Source organism: Acomys minous (assembly GCF_964271855.1).
Source record: "Acomys minous genome assembly, chromosome: 6".
Lineage (NCBI taxonomy): Eukaryota > Metazoa > Chordata > Mammalia > Rodentia > Muridae > Acomys > Acomys minous.
In genome coordinates this window covers 71712249-71730303 of record NC_140487.1, presented here as the reverse complement: position 1 = coordinate 71730303, position 18055 = coordinate 71712249, and the positions used below count along the sequence as shown (strand labels likewise).

At 41.9% G+C, this 18055-nt stretch overlaps 1 pseudogene across 1 annotated transcript; it reads right to left on the bottom strand.

Annotated features, from left to right (window-relative positions):
- Positions 1-10929: 10929 nt before the first annotated feature.
- On the bottom strand, positions 10930-12862 carry LOC311599666 (non-histone chromosomal protein HMG-17-like; annotated as a pseudogene). The gene is made up of 2 exons: positions 12686-12862; positions 10930-11166 (listed from the first exon to the last, which is right to left on the bottom strand). The product of its transcript is annotated as a non-histone chromosomal protein HMG-17-like (transcript).
- Between the last annotated feature and the right edge of the window lie 5193 nt (positions 12863-18055).

Sequence of the window (18055 nt, the reverse complement as noted above, 5' to 3'; positions counted from 1 at the left end):
GCTCATAAGGTGGGCCAGGCGAAATAAGTAATGCGTGTTATACTACGTGGTTACAGTGCTATAAGCAAATGCTTGACTGGTGTGCTCTGTAATGTGTTTGTTGCTGACGCTTAGCTGTGTTAACCATGAGAGAGAAGAGTGTGGAAAGGAGCAGGGAAGGAAAAGAACAATGATAAAAAATATCCCACTGCTTTATAGACCGTCAAATGTTCTTACAGTGCTTTCCCTGAACACCAGACCTGTAGCGCCTGAGGTAGCCTGTGCTGCCATGTCATCTGTGGAGACGAAACAGGAAGCTCCTTCATTTTGCAAAGCTGCAGGTGGTGAGCGAATGTTCAGCTTGGCTTTAGGACTACAGTAGGAGAAAGTGGACCAGACAGGCACAGTGTGGTGACCACGAGTTGGTGTTTCAAGTCCTAGGGCGCTCAGAGGATACAGACACTTCAGAAGTTTTAGAAGAGAGCAGAGCACGCTTTCATCTCCCTCAGTGCAGGCTGGAGGATGAGGTTAGGGCGAGCACTCGGCATCAAGCTTGTCTCTTTATGGAGAGATGGAAGATAAGTCTTTTGGCCAAGCATGGGAGAAGTGGACTGAAGAGGGACCCTAGAGGCGTTACCAGCATTTTGAGGGGAGGGGCGAACACGCACACACACACATACACACACATACACACACACACACACACACACACACACACACACACACACACACACACATTTGCGAGGAGCTGCTGTCAACATTGTATGGTGTACCACGACATTGCTAGCTCACTTCCTAGCTGTGAGAGCATTGCTTCTTATCCTCAGTGTCACATCCCCAGACATCAGCCACTGTCCCCCAAGAGGCAGAATTACTGGCAGTTGAGAACCATTATTTAAAGCAAACCGAATTGAATTAAGTAACCGAGATAGTGTGCCCAGAGTTACCTGCTGACACATAGATTGTGTCTCAATATACCCCTCAAGTGTTAAAGTATGGTTATTTTGTAACTGCGGGCTATTGGTTTAAGACCTCCTGCAGAGAACAAAATCCATGCATGCTCCAGGGCTTATGTAAAAATGCCATGGTATTCACATTTTCCTAGGCATGTCCTCCCATGTTTGTCGTTCAAGGCATGCCTAAGCTTTTGACAATGAACTACGTGATTATCATCTACATGCTTGAGAGCAATGCATAAATGAGTTACAAAACATTGCAAAAAAAAAACCCACCCTTACCATATTTTAACTAAGTTTACAATTCTTGTGTTGGACCACATTTATAGTTACAGTTTTTGTGTATGTATGTGTGTGTAGCATGCTTGCATCTGTGTGTGTTTCCATGTGTGTGGGCAGGTGTATAAGCATACCCATGTGTGGAGACCCGAAGTTGACTTTGGGCATCTTTTTCCATTGCTCTCTTCTTTTAAAATATTGAGGTGAAGCCCTCATTGTTGTTGGAGCTATCTCTACAGCTTGTGCTATTTCTGTCTCTATCCCTTATGCTGGGACTACAGGCGGACCACCATGTCTGTCTGGCTTTTTTGTAGGTCTGATGACTACAGCTCTGGACCTTACACATACATGGCAAGTGTTTTACACACTGAGCTGTTTCTCTGTCCCCTCAGTACAGTCCCTTTTTAAAAATTACATTTTTGACAAGCGTTGGTTCAATCTGTGAATGTAGGACCCTTAGATATGGGCTGATTATATGGTTTTGTTTGCTTGGTTTTGGTTTTTCGAGACAGAGTTTCTCTATGTAGCCTTGGCTGTCCTGGACTTGCTTTGTAGACCAGGCTGGCCTCGAACTCACAGCAATCCGCCTGCCTCTGCCTCCCGAGTGCTGGGATTAAAGGTGTGTGCCACCACACCTGGCTGACTATGTTTTTTTAAATAATATTTTAATTATTTTACATATACATTTATATAATTACACATAAATAAAATAAACTACACACAGCAAGAAGAACCATGAAACAATCAGGAATTATATTAATGTTACATTCATAGTGGTTTGGCTATTTGTATTTGGCAACCTTGAAGAAAACATCTTTCCTATCTTGGTGAGTCTAAAATTCTGAATGTAAATCCGTATCTATTGTATCTCATCTCTATCAACTTAAACCATCTATCTAGACCTAGAAACATCTTAACCCCTAAACAACTAAGCTTAATTGTGAAACTAAACTATTTGGTCTTCAACCCCATCAGAGACTTGAGAAAGAATAAAATTAATTATCTGAGTAAAAAGGAAGTATAGGTTAGCAGCTTCCAAAGTGAAAAAAAATGACAGAGACAATTTGCTACCTGAACAGTCACCCAAAACTGTCTATAACATTGGAGCATCATTTTCAGCCTTCTGGCCCAGTTTTTTTTATTAATTTATTCTTGTTACATCTCAATGGTTATCCCATCCCTTGTATCCTCCCATTCCTCCCTCCCTCCCACTTTCCCCCTACTCCCCTCCCCTATGACTGTGCCTGAGGGGGATTTCCTCCCCCTTTATATGCTCATAAGGTATCAAGTCTCTTCTTGGTAGCCTGCTGTCCTTCCTCTGAGTGCCACCAGGTCTCCCCTTCCAGGGGACGTGGTCAAATATGAGGCATCAGAGTATGTGTGAAAGTCAGACCCCACTCTCCACTCAACTGTGGAGAATGTCCTGTCCATTGTCTAGATCTGGGTAGGGGTTTAAAGTTTACGGCCTGTATTGTCCTTGGCTGGTGTCTGGCCCAGTTTTTAAGGCAATGAGATCAAATTGCCAAACGTATGTTCATTGGGTGATCTTCCTCAGAAAAAAATATGAGGGGAAATTATGAGCTCCAGGAAACAGACTTTGGGGAAAAAATCCCAGATTGTTAAAATACTAGCAATAGAATAGTAATTGAAGCAGAAATTTCTCAGGTCCCCAGCCTTTATAAACATTGTAGTTGTCCCTAGGCATGTAAAATGTTGACACACACACACACACACACACACACACACACACACACACACACACACACAGTCTTTGGCTTGTGGCATCTGAAGTCACTTCTGTTGCATCCTGAGGAGATGAAGCTTGCTAAGATGCTCCCTGGGACCACCAACAAAGGCTGCGGCCACCCATTCTGAAGTGTCTGAAGAGAAAGCAAAGTGACACATAAAAGCGTCAGGATGATAAGACTGAACTTCCTCTGAGAAGGAGGCAACTTGGATATTTTGACATAACTGGAACAGGAGTTTCGGATGCTTCTACTACAATGAAGTAACAGGTATTTGAGGTGAACGGTATGCTGAATATTCTGATTATATCATCACACAATGTATGCACACATTAAAGAGTCACTATGTGTCCTACAAATATGTATAGTTAAAGCTTAAAAGAGCCTGTGGGTGATGAAAAGGAGGAGGCTTGGAGGGGAAATAGAGTGTCACAGAGATTTTCTGGTGAAAGAAAAGCCATCAGTAAAACAGTAAGTAAGTAAGTAAGTAAGTAAGGAAGGAAGGAAGGAAGGAAGAAATATAGACAGACAGACAGACAGATAGAAAGCACCAAGAAAATCAGTCAAACAACCTGTACTTTGATCATTCCTATCTTCCAGCTCCATAACTACCGTGTAGACCTAAGAAAAGTATGTAATGGTGGCTGTAAATCTTTGAGAGAACTCTGCAGGAATATCGTGAATTTTTAATACTTAGACTTAAAAAAAAAAAGACATGTTCATCGAGGAAAAGTCATTACTGGCCACTGGGGTGGACATTTACTATTTTATGTTTTGAAAATTTGAAATTAAAGGAGGCAAGCTTTACTGCAGCTGCAGAAGACAAAAAATGCCAAGGACTTGCTTACTCCAGCTTCTGTTTGGCATGTAGACCATGCAAGTCTGAGGGAACCAGTGACGTGGGGACTGTGGGAAGGGCGATGTGAGGCAGTGGCAGCCGGCTCTGTGCACCAAGCAGGACCAGGGTGTTGGCGGAAAAAGTGGGCGCTTCATACCTCTCCATCCAGCTCTCACAGGAGTTCTGAGAACTCCCTCCACTCTAAAAGACTTTTTTTTAAAATTTAAAGTGAAGTTAACTACGAACCCATAAGATCATGAACCCATAATGATATGATCATGTTCGGAAAAGTTACTTTAACATTAACAGAATCAGAAATTCTGTTTTAAGCACTAAATTCAGCCATAGCAGAGGTAATACTGATAGTAGTTAATGGTCCTTGAGGGCCTACTGTGTGCCCTGCATGGTTCTGTGTTTATCACATTGATTAACTCACTGAATACAGCTGAAAAAAAAAATGCATAGTTGGATCTGAGTATTTTGACATCAGGGACCATGCACCTAACAATTGCCAAGTAAAATTTCTGTCTGCTTTGCTCAGAAATGCTCCCCATACCCTAGTCTTTAGATTTTGCTGGTAAAGATCTTTTATCTTACCGATTCTGAATGCCTAGAGGGTTAAAGTGCTACCACCAGCCATGTAGGAATAGACATTAATGCATTTGTTTACTCACTCAACACATGTATTTTGGAATAGCCTGTGCTAAGCAGATTCCTAAAATGGACCCTCATGAGCTTAGCCTCCAGGTAGTCCTGCCTTTGAGTGGTTCTCTCATTCAAGATGGAGCTGGCCCAATGACACACAGTGCAGCAAAAGTGATGGGCTGCAGTCCCATAATTCATTTACATGAGGCTGTCATCTCTAGACTGTTAATAAACCATTTTCTTCCTCTCTTACACATGTTGATGAAGCAAGATGTGGTGAGACGAGCTTCCATGTTGGGGTAGCAAGGAGCTGAAGGCAGCTCCCAGCCAGCTAGGAGTAGGCGACCTCATGGAGACAGCCCCTGGAGAGCTGACCTCCGTCATCAACAGCCACGTGAGGTGGAAGTAGGGTCCTTATTCAGTCAAGCTTTCAAATGAAACCTCAGATCTGCCCAACTCTGAAGGCATGTGAGACATTCTGAAGTGACACCTAGGATTTCCGACCCGCAGAAGCTGCAAGGTGAAAGGTGTGCTGTTTTAAATTTCTGACTTTGTTGTAGTTTGTTATGAAAAATGAATAATCTATCTAATATCTTCGAAGTGTGTCCCACGTTTCCCAGGTAGGCCAGGTCCTCGTCTTCATGGGACTTAGGCTAGGTAGTGCTTTTTTTTTTTCTGGAGGAGACTAAACATGTGATGCTGTAGAACTGTTCTTCCACCACGTAGAGAAGAAAGGCCTCATGATGTGCTTGGGGGTGGGGGGTGGGGTCTCATGAGCCTTTGTGAGTCTTGTGAACTTTCCTTCTTACTCCACGAGGAAGTGCTGTGATAGGCCAGATCTTGTAGGGATTTCCTGCTGGTCACCACAGGTTCTCTGCTTTGAGAAATCAGTGGGGTCATGTACAACTTAGAGGAAACATATGCTAGACATTTAAGTAGCTGGGAGCATGAGATAAAGCTCTGTTGTATAATTGGATAGTAGACTCTAGAGGGCTTCTTTACCCCAGGTAGTTCCCAAGTAATCGAGATAGAGACCCTTTGGTTTTATAGAAGCTTTAAGGCACCACAACTGGACAGACGTGATCTCCCTAAGCTATTTAGCTATTTCCCAGTTACACACCCCCAATTTACTTGCCGTAAATGGCCCTGCCTGAGCTCCTTCTGTTCTACCAGGCCAGCCCTCATGGCCACGTGCTCATGGTCTTACTGCCCCATGACAACTCCCTTCTCTCCAGATTCCTCCTGCTATTCCTTCTGCTTCCTCTCCCTTTCTTCCAGCTTCATCATCTTTCTGAGACCCTCAAGCCCAGGAACCTAACCCCCACCTACTTCTCTTTTGCCCAGTTATAGGCTGTTAGCTACTTTATTTAGGCATCAGAGCATATTGGTGAGCAAAGTCACACAAAGTCACACCTGGCAACAACTGGACCTTGGAGGCAGGTAATTAGCATTAGGATACATAACACCAGACCAACTCCCAACAGAGCTCATTGGGGTCAGAGGTGGAAGTCACTGACGTATAAATACATCATGCAGCCATAGCACTGGAGGTCATCGCTAGGGACAGCACAGGGATGGGACTGGGCCTCAGGGTTACCTGTGCTGCAAGAGAAGGAAGAAAATTGAAGACCATCGTGTATTACATTTTCCTTCTCCTCTTTATTGCACAAGACAGTTACAATTAATTCCTAAATCAGAAAGCCATGAGATGTGTGTGTGTGTGTGTGTGTGTGTGTGTATGTGTGTGTGTATGTGTGCGTGTGTGTGTGTGTGTGTGTGTGTGTGTGTATGTGTGCGTGTGTGTGTGTGTGTGTGTGTGTGTGTGTGTGTGTGTGTGTGTGTGTGAAGTAGCAGCTCTCGGCATTCAAAACATAAAACCATGGTCTGGTAGTGATAGAAGAGAGAGGAAATCAAACTGGAAGGAATCTCCAAATCACTGACTCCGAAGGCCTAGAACGTCTCCTCTCCATCCTCACCTCCTCACGTTCTAGCCACCGGGAACTGTTAGGCCCTCAGGCATGTCAACCCTTCTCACATCAGGACCTTTGTAAACTCTCTTTTGTCTAGCTGCCTTCTTTTCTCTTTCTTCCATGACCACTCTACCTATAGTAAACCATTCTTAGCTTCCTTCCTCATCAATTTGTATTGTTTCTTGAATAGTTGTCATTGCAATTAGTAATTACTTTGTTGTTTTTCCCCTGTTTATGGTGGTTTGAATGAGAAATGTTTCCCATGGTCTCAGGCCTTGGTCGCTTGGTCCCCATTGCTGTTTTGGGGAGGTGATGCAGCCTTGCTGGAGGAGGTTACATGGCTAGGCGTGGGCTTTGAGAGTCTATGACCTTGCTCTACTTCCAGTTTGCTTTCTTTGTTTTATATCTGTGGTTGAAAAGATGAACTCTTAGCTTTCTGCTCCAGCCAACTGTGGTCATGCCTCCTCTGACAAAATGGACTCCCTCTGGAGCGATAGCCCACATAAAAATTTTCCCCTAAAGTTACCCTGGTCATGAGATATTAATTTCAGCAAAAGAAAAGTAGCTAATATGCTATAGGATATAAACCTTACAAATGAAGAAATAATTTGTCTTCTTTATCTTGTATATCCAGTGGTTGGAGATTTTCTTTTGCATAAATATCTTTAGTGTCTGGAAGTAAATATTATTAAATGAATGAGTGTATTATTGAGTGCTAAGGTTCAATAAGTTGTTTGAAAGAGCTAAGCCTATTTAAACTCCTGCATGCTATGATACAGATATTTTGATTTCCCATTTTACTGATGAGATGGCAAAGACTGAGAGAGGCTGTGTAACCAGGTAAAGCAGGCAGCATTGCAAGTAGCAGAGACTGCACTGGAAACACCAAAAGTAGATACAGGTGCTTAGAAGGACATATTGATGGTAAGCAAGAAAGAGAGACCTCAGGAGGCAACGGGTCATCAGAGGCCCAGGGCACAGACTGCTGGTTTGGAGCAGTTAGGGCAGAGACGGGACTATCCAGGGGCAGTGTTGTGATGCTATCTCAGGAAACGCAGACTGTTCAACAGAGCATTCAGAAGCAAGACAGCAGATGGCAGGAGCCAGGCCTTTGCTTGGGACTCAGGCACAAAGGTCTTGGGTGAGACTAGTTTATTAACTGGTCACAGAGCTAGCACCTTCCTTTGGCCTAGGAGAAACAGAACGACACTCATTCAGAAACCCGGTGGGTAGGCCCAAGATGTGTTTTTTTTTTCCCATGAGAATGGTCACCTTTAGGTATTTATATCATATCTGTACGTGCTTCTCTATCTTCCTACATCAATGAAATTATCTGCCTTCTGTAGATTCCATGAGGACTTTCTGTGTTTCTTTGCTCACTGCTGTTCTCATAATGCATGGTATCCCAACACTTTGCAGAGAGCAGGAAATATTCGGTGAATAATAAACCAAAGACAGCAGCAATAAAAACAAGAAACATACTGGGCACATACAATGTGCTAGACATAAAACACTTCATATATGTTAATCCAATAACTCCTTATAATGATCCTATAGAACCGATTCAGTGACTTTATATGTGTTGCCGATCTAGAAACACACAGACAGTAGCAAAGCTGGTGAGAGGCAGTTGGGAATAGAGTATGAATGAATGAATGAATGAATAAATGAATGAATGAATGAATGAATGACATACACATAGACGTTTGCTTACATCCACTTGGCATCTCTGCTTTTAGGCAATGAACATTGTAAGCCTATTTTTTTATGGCCAGAGTTTTCCTTTGAGGATGAAGATGGCTGATATCCTTTTTGCCTGACCTTTCCTGACAGTGATTTGACCTCAAATAATTGAATGTACAAAGCAAATAACTGAGATGCAGCTGGGATAGAACTGGACAGACAAATGAAAACACAGTAAGTAACAGCAGATTTTGGAGTCAAGGAAATCCCAAAATTATAGTTCAACACTAGGATAAGAGGAAAGAAGATGGGGTGGGATATGTGGGTCATATACAGGGCTGAGAGCATCAAATGTATACTTAAATAGTATTTCTTAAACATGGAATTTAAAAATATATGAAGATAAAAAGGCACATAGGTGAAAGAATTTAAAATTTAATTTAGCATCAATTGAGACGCATGTGTTTTATTTCTTGGCTATAAAAATGGAATTAAATCCTATATTAAAAATAATATAATAACAAAGTAGATCTAATTGAAGATATAACACTACGCAATATGACTGATAATCTTATCTCAATAATAGTCTTTGTCTTCATTGTGGTTTATAGAGAAATGATAGCATTTAAGGTCCAATGTTCCTAAAAATTCATTTCCCCTTTTCTATAACCGTGCTTCTATTACCTAATCTATTACTGATACTGAGAATTTTACCTGACTAAGGCCATTGAAAATAACATAATTTAGCGTTCTACATTACTCCAAAGTCTAAATTGAAAACAAATATTTCTTAAGAAGCAATTACATATATCCGTGCTTATTACCCGCTCTCCACATACACTATAAAAATTGAGTGCTTTATGCTAGTGAAGTTAATCAGAAGTCAGTCTGAGAAAGAGTCATTGTTTGCTGTGCTTGTTAGGACAAATAAAACAGGACGATAGGAGCAATATAGCTCAAGCAGTTACCGTGCATGCTTGCCAAGCCATGAAAATTTACATTTGGAAATTCCTTTACTCTGCTTACATCTGATTATTGCTTAGCCATAAACAGATGGACTATCAAGATCTTCCACTCAGCTACAACTTTACCACAAAAGTACAAGGCAGAATGAATAGAGTAGAACAGAATAGTGGTTTGGAAAGAATTTGAAAACATGTTCTATTCTCATTTGCCGCTTAGAACAAACTCGTGAATTTGATAACAGTATTATTTTTCATCTTAGCATTGATGGAGTGGACTTACAGAGGGCAGCATCCGCGGAGGTATAGCCAGTGAAACTGATACAGGATCCAATTTTCTGACTTATCATCCTATAGATAATGCTACCTCTGTGCAGGAGAGATAGTGGATCTCAATATTTAGAGGTGTTAGGATTTTTAAAAGTAAGTGTGTCTTCGTTACTTTTCTATTGCTGTGATAAGACACAAAGCAATTTATAAAAGAACATATTTAACTGGGGCGTCAGAGGGTGAGAGGCCGTGACCGTCATGGCGGGGAGCAGCAGGCAGGCAGAGGTGGGGTGCTGGAGCAGTGGCTAAGCAGCAGGCAGGCAGAGGTGTGGTGCTGGAGCAGTGGCTGAGAGCCAAGGTCTTGAGATGCAACCACAAGGTGGAGGAAGAGAAAGCACTAGAAATTGCATAAGTCTTTGGAACCTAAACTCTGCCACCAGTGACATACCAAGTACAACAAGGCCACACCTCCTAATACTTCTCAAACAATTTCACCACTGAGGACCAAGTATTCACGTTTATAAGCCTAAGAGAGCCATTCTCACTCAAAGAGCAAAAAGCATTTAGAAACTAGGTATCCATATTTGATTGAGGTTCAAGAAAATTGTCAAATTGACTATTACTGAGATAAGATTATCAATCACACTGCATAGTATTTTATTGCAATTAGATGTACTTTGTTATTACATTATTTTTAATATAGGATTTAATTCCATTTTATTTTTTATAGCCAAGAAGTAAACTACACGTGTCCAGATTGATGCTAACTTAAATTTTTTAAAACTGTATTCTGCTTTATTAAAGATACTTATCATAAACCATCATGGTATTTCAGGCAGGACGTGACATGGGCAGACAATCATTAACAGTATACAAGAACTTCCAAACTCCCTTCTTGCATAGACTTCTTGCATAGACTACCAAAATCAGAAAGCCACTATAAAACCCAATGAAATCTCCATTCAATGCTTTGAAAAGGGAGAAGTAGCTTACAGTAAGGGTTGACATTTCACATTAAGGATGTTGTTTAACAACTTTCCACAAGCCGACCCTGACTTTCAGGAAACGAAATGGAAATGGCAGAATTATCCATCTGAAGATCCACAGTCTTTTAGAAAAGGAACCACCGCTCTTCTGAGGACACTTAATGACATCACTGCAAAGTCCAGATTGCCCAATAGACTGGGAAAACAATTTTGAGGGTGAGGTTTCAACAGGTCTCTGGTTTTAAGGAGGTTAAGTCGGTGTTGATGGTAGAGGGAAAGAGGATAAAAAAATGAATTTCGTTTTCCCACATCACAAGGCATTTCGTGCCATGGTGGCCACATATGTCAACACCAATATGTCTCTTGGAAGCTGACAGGAGCCTTTCAAAAGGGAAAGATGTTTTCTATCATCAATCGAGCTTGGGAGACATTTTGTTAGTGACACACGTTCCTTCCCTGCCCCTCCCCCCAACAATGAAGTGTTCTGTGTGCTAACTTCATAGCTTAAAAAAAAAAAAAAGTAAAACAAAATTCTGGTTTTATAAAACTTGATAAAAAATACTATTTCAAATTGTACAGTCACCACAAGTACACAGTTATCAAAAATGCACACACGTCACTTGGCATGTCCAGCACCTTCGGCTTTCTGTTCAGGTCTGTTTTGCCCTCTCCATTTTCCGCGGGATTATTCGCATCCTTACCGGCATCAGCTTTCTCCTCCTTCCCCTTGGGTACCTTCCCTCCTTTCTTAGCCTCTGGCTCCGGCTCTGGGGGAGCAGGTTTAGCCGACAACCTTGCAGGTCTTCTCTGTGGCTCGCCCTTCACCTTTATCTCCTTTAGCATCCTCTTCGGCCTTTCATTTGTGCGTGGCGGCGGTGGCGGGACATCGGCGCTGAAGGCGCGCGGGATATAGCGAGTTTGGTCCATCCGTGTGTGTGTGTGTGTGTGTGTGTGTGTGTGTGTGTGTGTGTGTGTGTGTGTGTGTGTGTCTCGCTCTCGCTGCTTCTTCACACTGCTTCGCTAACTTAAAATTTAAACAGGAGGAGTTGCTTCCAGCCTGGGGTACTCTTCATCCCTTTCAGCTTAGAGATGCCTTCTTTCTAGTGATCAACACACTCTGTATAAGTACCTCATGTAAACATTAAAGACAGGCCTCGGTTCAAATTCCAGTTCTGCCATCTCCGAGCTAAGCGGCCTTGAACAAGTGATTCCTTTCTCTAACAACGAACTCCCTCATCTGCAGAGCAGAGAAGAACCAAATCCTTTTTGGAAAAGGTTTGGAGGATGAGAGTGAAAGGGAGTCATTCCAATCAAATAGGTATATTATTAGCAATTACCTTAGTGTCCCATGCCTTCAAAGAAAGTAAATGGAGTGTAATGAAAGAGTGTAACGTCTTCTGTATTAAGAAAGATCTCATTAAATTGAATATGCCCGGGGTGAAACTGGCATGAGTGTTAGTAATTTGACAAATTTTTTTTTCTAAAGATGCTAAAACCTATCAAGATGCTAAAACCTATCAGTTATTCTTGACTCTGCCGTCCTCCTCTGGTACTCTGACAGTAGGTAAGCATGCCGCTAGCTGGCTTCTGCTGAGAAGATGCGGGAGAACGTCAGATGAGTGGTGCTGGGGGCTGGTGTTTAATTCTGAACATCTTCCAGTCTTGACTTTGTGGCTTTTAACCCGCGGCTGTTTTTGAGTGATTGCTGAGCTTCTTGGAGTGTGTTAAAGCACACAGGCCTATCTGGTTAGCTAGATGGAGGATGGCTAATTAGCTAAAATTAGTTTTAGGAACCGGATGTTATTTGGAAATTGTTGCAGTGGGCCTTTAAAAGACATTTATTTGCATAAATGTATCCACATCCTGTTTGTCGATCAAAGTGTCTTGCATTGAGGACTCCTTGGTTATTTTCTTGGTGTGTTTATTGTTTGAATCTAAAGATCCCTTTTAGTTCTATCTTTCAACCTTGAAGTACACTTCCCTTCTGGTAATGATTAATCTCCAACCAAGCCCCAAACTACTTAGTATGTATTGATCTACTTGAACCCAATTAACTTGAGCCCAGCTTCCCCTTTGGGGCACGGTCGACATCTGAAACTCCCGAGTTGATTTCTGTTGCTATAATATAAACAAATGAGTTTTCTTTGCCTCCTTAGGTTTGCATTCTTTTAAAAAAAACATTAAAATGTTTTTAATTAGTGCGCGTGCTCACGTGTGTGTGTGTGTGTGTGTGTGTTGTGTGTGTGTGTGTGTTGTGTGTGTGTGTGTGTGTGCACGCGTGTGTGTGCATGGGTACACCAATGCCGTAGTACCCATTTGAAGGTCAAAGGATGACTTTTTGAGAGTCAGTTTCCCCCCCTGCACCCTGTTACCTCTGGTCTCTCTTTGTTTCTGCTGCTGCACTGCAAACCACAGTCTATCTGGCCTCTTCCAGATGAGTCTTTCGTATCCACATCCCATCTCGACCTAGGAGTGTTGAGGGTAAAAATGAATGGCATCGCATTTAGCTTCAACTGTAGGCTTGAACTGAGGTCTTCCGGCGGAGCCATCTCCTCAGTTCAGTTTATAGTCTCTAGTTTATGGAGCTAGCTAAACTGAAAAGTCTTCTCACAAGTTGAAATGGCACGAGCGGCAGTTCTCCTTTAAATTACTGAGGTGTAGAATAGTATTCTTTCTCATCCACAGTTAGTGGATTTGCTTTGTGAGAAGTGGAAGCAGATGTACAGCTCATTTTTGTAATCCTGGCACTTGGGAGACCGAGGCAGGAGGATTGCCACATTCCAGGACACCTAGCATACACTGTGAATTGAATTCAAGTCAGCCTGGGGTTCAGAATAAGACCCTGTCTCAGAAGACAAAAATATCAACCAAAACAAAAGGCACATGCTGGAGGTGGGGGGGGGCGGGGGAGGAGAGAAAGAGAGCGGGGGTAAAGGTAGAAATGGATGCACTTGATATTGTGTCTTTGTACAGCCCATCGAGCTCCATTCTTGCCAGATTAATCTGGAATAATTCCACATTTGGCACAAATTTAAGGTTGGGGTGGAATTCAGTGGGAGATGTCAAGCGCAACCACGAGGAGAAACCATTAGGAGAATGGGTGACAATGTGAGCACAGGGATTTTTAAAAATTTTTTTATGAATTTATTTTTGTTACATCTCAATGGTTATCCCATCCCTTGTATCCTCCCAGTCTTCTCTCCCTCCCATTTTCCCCTTATTCCCCTCCCCTATGACTGTGACTGAGGGGACTTCCTCCCCCTGTATATGCTCATAGGGTATCAAGTCTCTTCTTGGTAGCCTGCTATCCTTCCTCTGAGTGCCACCAGGTCTCCCCATCCAGGGGACGTGGTCAAATATGAGGCACCAGAGTTCATGTGAAAGTCATACCCCACTCTCCACTCAACTGTGGAGAATGGAAAACAGGGATTTATAGAACCAAGACACAGTTCTCTATAGCCTCAGGTGATAAATCTGGAAGCAGTGAGAAGTGACGTTTCTATAGATCCAAAGGAGACTTTTTAGAATGACTAGAACATCGTGTGGAAGAAGCAGGCACCTGCAGGATGAGAGCAGTTAGCTCAGCCGCTGCCTAGAGGACGTTCCTTCAAACGTGCTACTGACGTGGCCTTTTGTGGGCCGAAGTTTGGATTGGTGACTTCCCAAGATTCGGTTTGAATTTCACGATGCTTGGGTTTCATTTCTTTAAAAACTGAGCCTGAGAAACAGGTCTCGTGTACCCACTGGATGTGATGTGGACAAGCCATGGACACTTCCTGGGCTCTAAGAATCTGGCTTGTGAAATAGGGTGTTGCGTCTCCCTTGCATTTGAATGGTGCCTAGCCAGAAAGGTTAGTAAGAAAGACTGGACCTTTGAACACCATGTTTACCTCTTGAATCTATCCAAAAGCTAAGGTTTTAGTGACTTACAAAATGGCACCAATCTACTCACTGTCATTTTAAAGTTTAGGAAAGTAGATAATCCATATTGTAAGATGGATCCAATCCGTAAGTATCAGTGGAGCAATTTTCCTTTGGAAGAAAAAAATATATAATCTGGAAAATTTCAAATTTCTTGTGATTTCTTGCTATATCATGATTTCACTAGATGATGGTTTGAGTCTCTGCATCTTAGCACTGCTCCAGCTTCATGTATAACTCTTTGAATTACAGCTCCTGAACTTGTGATCCTAGGAATCTTCCATCTCTAGATCAGCTTCTTTTCAGAATCCAGTATTGGCTGGATCTCAGGAGAGGGCACCGAAGGAGCTGAGGCAATTGCATTTCTAGTTTCATGGATCAACACATCCCTCAGAGCACAGAGCACACGGCCAAATGTAATGTGTACTCAAAGCTCTTTCCAGCAACCCAATCCACCCTCTCTCCAAATGGATGTTCTTGTAATGACAGATTTTACTTTGAAAACAATGATTATTTGTGGTGGCGGTTTCCACGAGGACAAAGGCCTTTGTATTGTATCTCCAGAAAATAACAGAGTTTAGCAGTTAGTCAGAACTCAGTAATATTTTCGTGAGAGCTGTAAGATTTAAAACTTCTCTGATCTGTACTTCTAATGGTGAGAGAGCCCCCTGCTGGAAAAAACGGGTCTTTTCTGTGCTATTGGCAGTGTGCTGCATTCTGAAACTATTTCAGTGAATCAGTCAGCACTAGTTTAGATCACAACTTAGTGGTCACGTATGATAAGACGCTCTCAGGAATAACCTGACAGAGCAGGACTCAGTTGCCAGTAGTTGGATGTATTACAGACAAGCAATTGGTTCGAGCCTTTTAGAGAAAAAAATTCTTAATGTACGTCTAATACAATTATTATAAATATGTTGAACTATATAATACTCTTCATTGCTTCTTAAGGTGTTAGTAGATGACCATATTTTAACATTAAATTACTAATATGTCATATGATTAGTATAGGAATACCTACCAAGTGCAACTTATATATTAACTTGACACATTTAGTGATATATATGTATATATGTATATAAGTATACATGTACATTCATGGAACAGAGCAATCATCTTTGTGATATTAAGAAAGTGATTAATAATAATTATTTGGTACTATCTTTTACAGAATCAGAATAGAACATTAGTTCTTCTAATTCTTCAATGATGAAAATCATCATCACTTTTCATTCACCTGGTTTGACACAAGCATTACATACTTAGCTTAAAACTAATTACTAATTCCTCAAAATTATCTTTTTTCCTCCCTCCCTCCCTCCCTCTCTCCCTCCCTCCCTCTCTCCCTCCCTCCCTCCTCCCTGTTTCCCTCCCTCCTTCTCTCTCTCCCTATCTTCCTTCTTTTTAGACAGAGTTTTAGTTCAAAGGCCAGGCTGCCCTTGATGCCACAGAGAGAGTCCTCCCTCAGCCTCCCAAGTTCTGGGATTACAGCTATGAACTATTATACCCAGCTGAAACTCTTCAACTTTTATTGCCCTCTGTGCACCTACCGTCCTTCTGTGATTCACTTCTCATCCTCACCTGGAATGAAACCCTGGATGTGAGTTATAAATATCTGTATGCTTTTTCCTATGCCCTGTTTGGCTTCTGGAGAGCTGCTAAAGGAGACGGACGCTGGGCCAAGGAGATGACAAAGCCACACTTCAGGGATGATGGTGAGAGAGTGTCTCCCAGGAGGACGGGAGACTGATGGAGGAAACAAGGCCTTGGAGAGATGGAGTGGAGGAGGTGGTGGAAGGCGGGGGAGTGTCTGGAAGTAGGAGTCAGCCCCTCTGAAAAGCAGAAGAGCTCCAGATCCCGTCAACAAGGAGGAGGAGCACTTCCCATTTAAAAATAGTAAAACCACAGGAAGAGATCTTCAGCCATCATCAAGGTTACTCCAGGGGTTTCCAAGCAAGGAATTTCCTAGAGACCTTTGAAAGGACCTTGATCTTTAGAGTGTAGCTTGGTGGCAGAGTACTTGTCTGGTATGTGGGAGGTTCTGGATTTAATCCCAGAACCCCAGACAAACGTTGTTTGTGTCCTTTTTTCAGAAATGTGCATATGTATGTGGTTTGGGGTGTAGGGTAGGTGGTGGGCTGCTTACAAGCTTCCCCGGTGAGCAGTCATAATTTTGACCTCACACGAGGCACACTAGAGCCCCTGGCTCTCAGCTCCTCCTTCTCTCACTCCTTTCGTTTTCCTTCTTTATCATTGTGGGAGGCAGATGTGTCCGACTCCCTGGGGATGCTCCTAAGATATATGTGTCCTAATCTTTGGAATCACCTTTCTTTACAAAAGGAACTTAGATGATGTGACCAAGGCGTTTGATCTGGGTAAAGGAGAAACAAGATGTGATTTGTGCTTTAAAATGAGACTTTTGTCTACATACAAAGGACAAGAGTGAGTGTCGGGTGATACAACTGGCAATGAGGCAGGAGACATCTTAGGAGACTAGTAGAGTGGTCTGTGCTGGAGCTGATGAGGGTGGCTTTTCTATTATGAAAAAGAACAAGGCGAAGAATTATTTTTGAAACACAACCAAAAATGCTATACAATATATTGCGTCCAGGATGATGGAAAGCGAAGAATAAGCTTTTGACTTAGGCAATTGAGTGCTGGGTGTTGCCAAAAATAAAGAGAAATCATATGAAGTTATAACTAGGAAGGAAGAATGCAGAGTTCTATCTTGGAGTTAGTCATTTTGACATCTGACATGCAATGGCGACGCCAGTAAGACAACAGACATGAAAAGGGATCTGGGCAGCTGTTCTAATTTAGGATGATGCAAGTGGACCTGAAAAGACTACACACTCTGAGGGTCTAAGTGAACAGAGCTTCTGATGCGTCTTCTACTATTGAAAAGGAGCAGAAAAGACAGGGAAGGGTGATGGCAAAGGAGAGACAGGATTCAAATAGTGGCATAAAAGCTGTGAAAGGAGAAAAACAAGCAAAGAAAGGAGGAAAGAGAAAAAGAAAGAGAAGAAGGAAAATAGAAATAAGCTGGGTTGGTATCTTTTAAGAAGTTTAGCAACATAAGAACAATGAGGCGATGAGTTTATTTTCTATACCTATAGAAGGTATACCATATGTATGGTATATGGTGGGGGTCATCCAGGTGCCAGAATGATTGCTGGTGATGGGAAAAATTCAATTATAAGTCAAAAGAGAGACCATTATGGCAATCCCCACCTACCATTACTGCTTGATTTTGTTCTAAATGAGTGAACCAATAAAATTATATAAAAGGAAAAAGTTACAACTTTATAAGATTCTACAAGCTTTTTACTCTTAGTTATTATGGAGCTATTTGAATGAAACCAATATCCTTAGGCTTTTTGTTTAAGAATAATATTTTATTGAAAGTTAATTAAAGTCTTCTTTCCTGCTGCTGACATCCTGATTTGGCTGACATGCAACTGCTCATTTTTAGTTCAGGATTCCTAGATGCTAAAAATATATTTCTGTTTTTTTTAACTTTATGTGTACGTTTACTTAAAAAGTGATTTTAAAATATAGAACATGTACATTTATTTAATTGATTATGTACAGAAAGATTAAACTAGAAATGAGCAGCCTTCCTGAAGAAAATATTTTTCCTTCTATTCCCTCTCCCCTGCATGCTTTGAGTGCACTTGTGTATGTGTGCATGTGTGTGCACATGTATGTGCATGTGTATGTGTGTGCATGCATGTGTGTGTGCATGCGTGTGCATGTGTGTGTGTGTGTGTGTGTGTGTGTGTGTGTGTGTGTGTGCTGGTGTGTGTGTGTTTGTTCCTAAC